A 6,800-nucleotide genomic window follows, 5' to 3' on the forward strand; every position below is an offset into this window, starting at 1 on the left:
GCATTGCTCGGGCTGGGCCAGAAGAGGGCTAATACGTTGTACCTTTTGTTGCTGCTTCAACCCTTCATAGAATGAAACCCTGAAATGCTCTGTCCCAGGGTAAATGCCCAGATGCAAAGGCAGCCCTCAAAAAGAGAGAATTTCACTTTGCATAGAGGTCGATGGACAATGCAGGCAGCAAAAAGGCTGAGAAACCTGTGTGGCAGCCTGAAGCCCCCCATGAAACCTCAGAAAGAGAAGAAGAGGACTGGGAGATGGGACAGAAAATGAACATCCCAGGAGTGGCCTATGGAAGGAGGTTGCAGTTTCACAGTTTTCCCTTCTGCCAACCTCTGACCCCAGACCTCTCCTCCATGATGTAAGGAAGAGCCTGGCTGGCTGCAGTGTGGAAGGGAAGAGGCTTATGGAGATTGTTCAGGATTTTAAGCATCGAGCATTTTCCTTGCAGTCTGCACCCTTTCCATCTCTGCTCCAACCCAGGTACAACTGTAAACACAGACCTCTGGGGCTCCCAAAGTTTAATTGTATTAAGACTTTGCCCTTCTGTGCCCTCATCTATGGGAAGTTTGCAGAATTATCAGCAGATGGTCCTGCCAGGATTACCAGCATCCCCCATTTGACTGCAGGTATGAAAAGCAGCAGACCTTCATCTCCTGCTTCCTCCTGCTCCACATCAGGATGTCACATTGCAGGGTTGCCCAGCAGGATCACCAGTGATGCTTCCCCTCCCTACCATGCCTGTTGTGTCATCAGGAGAGCCTGCAACCACTGGGAGGCTGGGAAAAAAAAGAGGGACAGACACCAAAGAGGCCAGAGGACTATGACAGCTCAGGCAGAAGGGAAACCTTTCAGGGTGACAAAAGCTGTGGGGAGTGACTTCTGGTTACAAGGTCTGGCACCTCATCTTTGGATACTGATGCTGGCAGGCGAGTCCCAACTTGACCTGGGAACGATGTGGTTTGAGTGTCCTTTTAAAAATAAATTAGTAGATGGCTAGTGCCAGTTTTTAAGAAGTGTCAGAATTACAGAAGCTTCCTAGCTCTTTCCAAAATGCTGCCAGAAGGTTGTTCTCAAAGGAATTAATTTTGTCTAATTAAATATCTCCACAGAGCTCTCCAAGTAGTAAACCAAAACATCAACATGCAACACTTTGCAGACTAATAGGAATCTGGGTATCATGTGCTGAAGTGTTAACAGATGGAGTGGATGGGCACGATGGAGAAGTGGGAAGACAAACCCCTTTTCTACCTCTGCCCCAGACAACGTGCTTCATCCCCCATCTTATCTTACCCATCTGTTATATGCATGGAAAATGCTTCCTCCAGCACAGATTTACCCTGAGGACAAGCTAGCTGTGGCCACCCAGGGAGCTGAGAGTTTTGGGGTTTTTTGGATGCGGTTCAGATGAGCAGGGGTAGAAACCCTGGTGGGAACAGGAGGATTGCATCTCGCTCTGCACTGCAGTAACAGGACTCTCCTTGCTTGAAAACTCTGAGCCTGCCAGAGGCCAACTCCCAGATCTCTCCATTTTGTTGTATGTTACAGCAGAGACAGACAGAGGTTGAGCTGAGTCCTGCCCTGGAGCATCCCCTTCTTGGAATGCTAAATTATACCAAAAAAATCAAGCATTTTTTGCTTTCATTCTGATTCAGTTACTGTCACTGCCTGCTTTTTAGGTCCCTAGGAAGTGGAAACCTTGTGTTACAGCCATTTCTCTTGCTGCCCCCAAGTTGTGCTCAGCTCCTCCTCTTAATGGAAGAGCAGTATTTTGGCCAACCAGAGAGATTTCTAACCCATGAAAAATTGAGCTTTTCTAAATAGCTCTAACCTCAACGCCTTCCACTATATAAAACCTAGATTGTTCATTACAAATTGGGTTAACAAAAAAACCCAAACAAACAAACAAAAACCACAAAAAACCAAACCACAAACAAACAAACAAAAAACCCCAACAAAAACAGAAGGGTGAAGAAAAAACAAAACAAAACAAAACAAAAAACAAAAACAAAAACAAAACAAAAAAAACACAAAAAACAAAAAACAAAAAAAACCAACCCACAACCCTGGGATATAGCAAAGTTCCCAAAGAACTATAAATAGGCAGTTGAAATTGCTGGTCCAGCCTGGTACCTGGTATAATGCACCCATTCAAGGCAGGCTCAATTATTTCTCAAACTGGTCTGAAAAGGCTTTGCTACCTATTATGAGTATTTGCCCTATTTATAGGAGACATTTCTAGGCAGTGTAGACTCTGGGTGAGACCTGACATGGTGGGTGCCTGATGCTCCTGGAAAGCCCTCCCTGTGTCAGCTGCTGCAGCTCACGGCACAAACGTGGTGTCTGAGCACAGAATCAGCTGCCTGCCAGACAGGAGCATCTCACCCTCCTAAAAAGTGTCAGATGACTGGAAGCAGACAATATTATTATTCCAGGATAGGGGATTTTTTTGTTTGTTTGTTTGTTGTTTTTTAGCAAAGTAACAGACATTCTGATGAATCCTTTCCCTGCTGGATGATTTCTATTGACAGAGATAATAGAAGGGGGGACAGAAGGAATAAAAACAAAATTACTTTTTGTTCTGCAAAGTCAGTGCAAATAATAAAAGGGATAAATATAAACCTTCAGTGCTGCGTTTCTACATCCATTTAACATTTTCTATTTACAGTGTCTCGCGTTGCTTTAGCCTTATGGGTAACAGCAACACATCTCCCAAGGGTGGATAGGGGCTAAAGATGATTTTCATCAGGAGAGGGAGCTCTCTCTGCACCAACTGCTGGGGAACTGATGCTTGCTTCAGGCAGGAAAAAAAATGTCAGGGGAAAAGCTATGCTTTCGTTCTTTACCTGTTTTCTCATATATTTGCAAGAATTTCACAGGCTGTTTAACTGCAATGGTTTGGTTTTATATATATAGAGAGAGAGAGAAATGCTCCATAAATCTAATAGTAAAACAAGCTTTAATGCAAAGTGTGCCTTCATTAGGTCCAAGAAGAAAAAACATACCCACTGAAATGCAACAGCTTAGGTTTCTGGAGAGATTTGGCACAGGAAGGAGGGAGTGCAGTTGTCACATCCCTTAGAGGTCTGCAGGTGAGAGGGAACCTTTCCCTTACAATTTCAAGAAGCTTACAGAGTACTAAAAACCGTGCAAGACACAGCCACACTTGGTAGCTGAATTTCCTACTTAAAAGAAAAAGCTCAGATTAAAGTCTTGTTGCACTTTTGACCTAAATAATTTACCAAAAAAAATCAAGGACTTATAATTTATGAGGAGAGGAGAGGAGAGGAGAGGAGAGGAGAGGAGAGGAGAGGAGAGGAGAGGAGAGGAGAGGAGAGGAGAGGAGAGGAGAGGAGAGGAGAGGGAAGATATTGACCAATTAATTTCTTTAGCTCAGTTTAGTATATTTTCAAGTATCCCAAAACCTTTTTTTTTTCTGATCAGGAGGACTCAAACACCTGGGAGCAGATTCCTTGTTCAAAACTCCTGGTCCAGGTCTTGCTCAGATTTTCCAACATCATTCATGCTGTTCTGGAACCCCCTTATTTCTCACTTTCAGTAATACTTCTTCAAACCATACATACTGTCACTTCATACTTCGTATTACTTCAGTTTGTCACCATTTCTTGGGTGTCTGTCCTTTAACCCTCTGAAAACAAAGATGGAGCTGATAGATGCAGTGGTGAACACTGGGCTCAATCCTGCAGGAGAAGCAAAACGCTCAGGTTTGTTTGTTTGTGGGTTTGATGTTTTTTGTTTGTTTGTTGGGGGTTTGGTTTGGTGGCCGGTTTTATTTATTTTCACTTGGGGGGGGGGGGGGTGTGTGTTTTTGTTTGGTTGTTTGGGGGGGAGTTTGTTTGTTTGCTTGCTCCCTTTCGGCTTGGTTTATTCCAGGAGTTCTCCCTGAGTTTCTGGCACTGGTTTTTTTCCTCATTTCACCTCTCCCACCCCCCAGCAGATCCCCATCCCGGGCATGGGTGGGGTTTCGGGGCTGTGGGTCCAGCAGATGGCAGCAGCCGCTCCAAGCAGGTCCGGGGGGGGGTGGGGAAATGCGGTCGCTCCATCTCTCGCCATCCCTCCGGCCATTCCTCCTGACATCCATCCGCCCGCTCCAGCTCTTCCTCTGCCCTAAAAAAGATGTTTCTTTATTACCCCCCGCCCCCCTTCAAAAACTCCCCCGCCCCCCGGAGGCTCCTTCGCTACAGGGGGAGGGGGTGGATACAGCTCCGGCATCACTGGTGATTATCGTGTGAATTATCCTGACCAAGCAGTGAGGTGTTGGGGTGGTTTGGAGTCTGATTTAGCTGCTCCTGCTCGGGGGTGGAAGAGTTCTGTCCTGCCTCTGTCCTCTGGGATCCCTTAAAAGAGAGCTGTGGGAATTCAGCTGTGTTTCACCTCATCTTCTGCTCTTGTTTCCCTCCTGTCCATTTGAATTACCAGCTGCAGTTTAATTCTTTCTGGCTGTTCTTGCACACAGAGCAAGGATGGCAGATTAGCAGCCCTCTCCTGTGACTTCCTAATTAGTATGGTTTTTTCTCTTTAATTGTTTTCTTAACACATCAGTGATAATTACTGCTTCCTTTTTGCAGACTGTTGGTTTTGGCTGGATTTCAAGTCTGACCCCACCCTGTACATATGTAGGTATATACTGGGTATTTATGCACTGTTGTGGTTGGTGCTAGACAGAAAGTCCTGCCAGATAGGCAGACATTATTTTTTCTCTTTTGCAAGGGCTTTATCTTTGGCTGAGAACAAGAGGGGCTTAAGTCTGCTGATATAAATTTCATAAAGAACTCAGACCATTTTACATTATTTTTTTTGCTTGTTTTTCTCTGTTGGGTTATTCTCAAACACTAGGAAATTATGCAATCAAAATGTCTGCTTAAGTCATAATTGCAACTACTCATAATTACAACAGCCTTTGGAGTCAGCTTATTTATGCCTATTTTATTCACTGGTAGAGTATTTCTGTGCTGAAAGAAGAAATCCTATGCTACATACTCTTAAAGCCATGACTTCTGTTTCGGTCTGATAAACAGATGGGAAAAACAGGGGTTTTTTTGTCTCAGCCTAGGAGAGCCATGTGAACCTCTCAGCTTCTGTCATAGCAGAGTACTGGCATTTCAGGACTCATTTAATCTCTCTGTACTTCACAGTTACTTTCATGAGGTCCACAGCTTTCCAAAGATCCATGTGCAAGACCTGGATTTCTGCAAGCTGATGAGATGGTGAGGAGACAACCCACATCTCCTCACCAGGCTCCAAATGTGTGGGGGGCAGCACCCTGCTGAGTGCTGCCTTTCTCTTTAATGGTTGCTTTAACAGAAGCTGGAACAGGAGGGATGAAAACTGATGAAAACTCCCAGCAGTTCAGTGGTCTTATTAGGTACATATTTAACAGGAATAAATTCCTGTGCTGAGCCAAACCACAGCATTAGAGGTGAATTTAGCATCCCTGTGAACCCCAGTGTCCTCTGAGGCTGCTTTAATCTCTTTGATATTTGCATTCATTTGTTCATTAAAGGTTTGTTGTTTACCCAGGACAATGTACCATTCCCCCCCGTGGAGCTCAAATGTTAGCCAGGTGCAAGTCATGGCACTGCTTTTCCAAGTGATCTGTTGCACTGGCCTGGATGACACGAGGAAAACTGCACTTCCCAATGGAAGAAAAGAAGCCCTGGTGCTGGCATTGACCAGTACAGCCATGGTACCAGCACGATGAAGGGATAAGGCTGGGATGCTGATGTCTGACCCAGCCTGCTGGGGGACCTTCCCATCATCTAATGCCCTAGAGATGGGGGGCATCAGCCAAAATACCACTTACTCCTTATAAATGCTCTCAAGGGGTGCTCTGCACAGGGGGTATTATGTGTGTCCTGCATCCTCTAGCATATTCCTCCAGGTTTGCACAGTCAAGCAGATGACTGGATGTGTTTCTTCATGAGCAGGAAATGAAGCCTCATTTCCTGCAAATTTGTGTCCTGTAATTCCTGCAAAAATCCTGGCCGGCTTCCCACATCTCCCGTCACACCCACACCATGCAGAGAGTCTGTGCTGTGATGATCCCTGCACTAATTAGCAGCCTAAGATGCACGTGCAGCCTGGCAGGGCAGCTGCCACCAAGCAGGATGGCAGATGGCCGAGCCCACAGCCTCCTACCCCCAGCTCCAGTGTTTGGAGGTCAGCTGGGGGAAGGGTTTTCCTGGAGACACATGGAAACTTCTCTTTGGTTCTTCTACGTGACTTTCAAGTGTGCTGGGATTCAGCAACACAGCTCAAGGAGGCACTGCCAGATTGTGCAGCACAGCATTCCCATAGGAAAGCAGGATAACGGGGCTAGGTTGAGGTGAGGTAGAGACTGTCTCACAGGATTCCCCAAAATCTCTTCTTCTCCATCTCCTAAACATCCTCAGCGTGTCTGGAATTGCAGATGTCCTCACGCCAGAAGCAGCTTCTGTTGATGAGGACCTGTAGCACTTTCCAGACTTTGCCTTTTCTGGAGTAGCACAGAAACAGATGCTGGAATGAGAAAAAGTATAAATATTGAAACCAGAAGTGGGAGAGCTTCTTTATAAGAGTGAAAGTGTTGGTAGGCTCCCTCTTAGAGTTCCTATAGTTCTGCTATACCTACCTCTGCCCTTTGCTGGACATTTACTTCAGCATTAAAGCCATGCAGAGTAAACTACAGGCTCTTTCTCTTCTCCTGATGATTTTTCAGTGCATTTGGCACATCTTGGCTTAGAAGAGGAACTGGTCAAGCTGAAAGCTGTGGTACTATAGGGCTGTTTTGGGGGGCAGTGTGC

At 45.6% G+C, this 6,800-nt stretch overlaps 1 long non-coding RNA gene across 1 annotated transcript; it reads left to right on the top strand.

Annotated features, from left to right (window-relative positions):
* The first annotated feature begins 4,151 nt into the window (after positions 1-4,151).
* On the top strand, positions 4,152-6,404 carry LOC115598825. The gene is made up of 4 exons (XR_003987955.1): positions 4,152-4,235; positions 4,587-4,634; positions 5,154-5,225; positions 5,323-6,404. It is a non-coding gene; the product is annotated as an uncharacterized LOC115598825 (long non-coding RNA).
* The last annotated feature ends 396 nt before the right edge of the window (positions 6,405-6,800 follow it).

The sequence above is a fragment of the Calypte anna genome, chromosome 10, assembly GCF_003957555.1.
Source record: "Calypte anna isolate BGI_N300 chromosome 10, bCalAnn1_v1.p, whole genome shotgun sequence".
NCBI classification, from domain to species: Eukaryota; Metazoa; Chordata; class Aves; order Apodiformes; family Trochilidae; genus Calypte; species Calypte anna.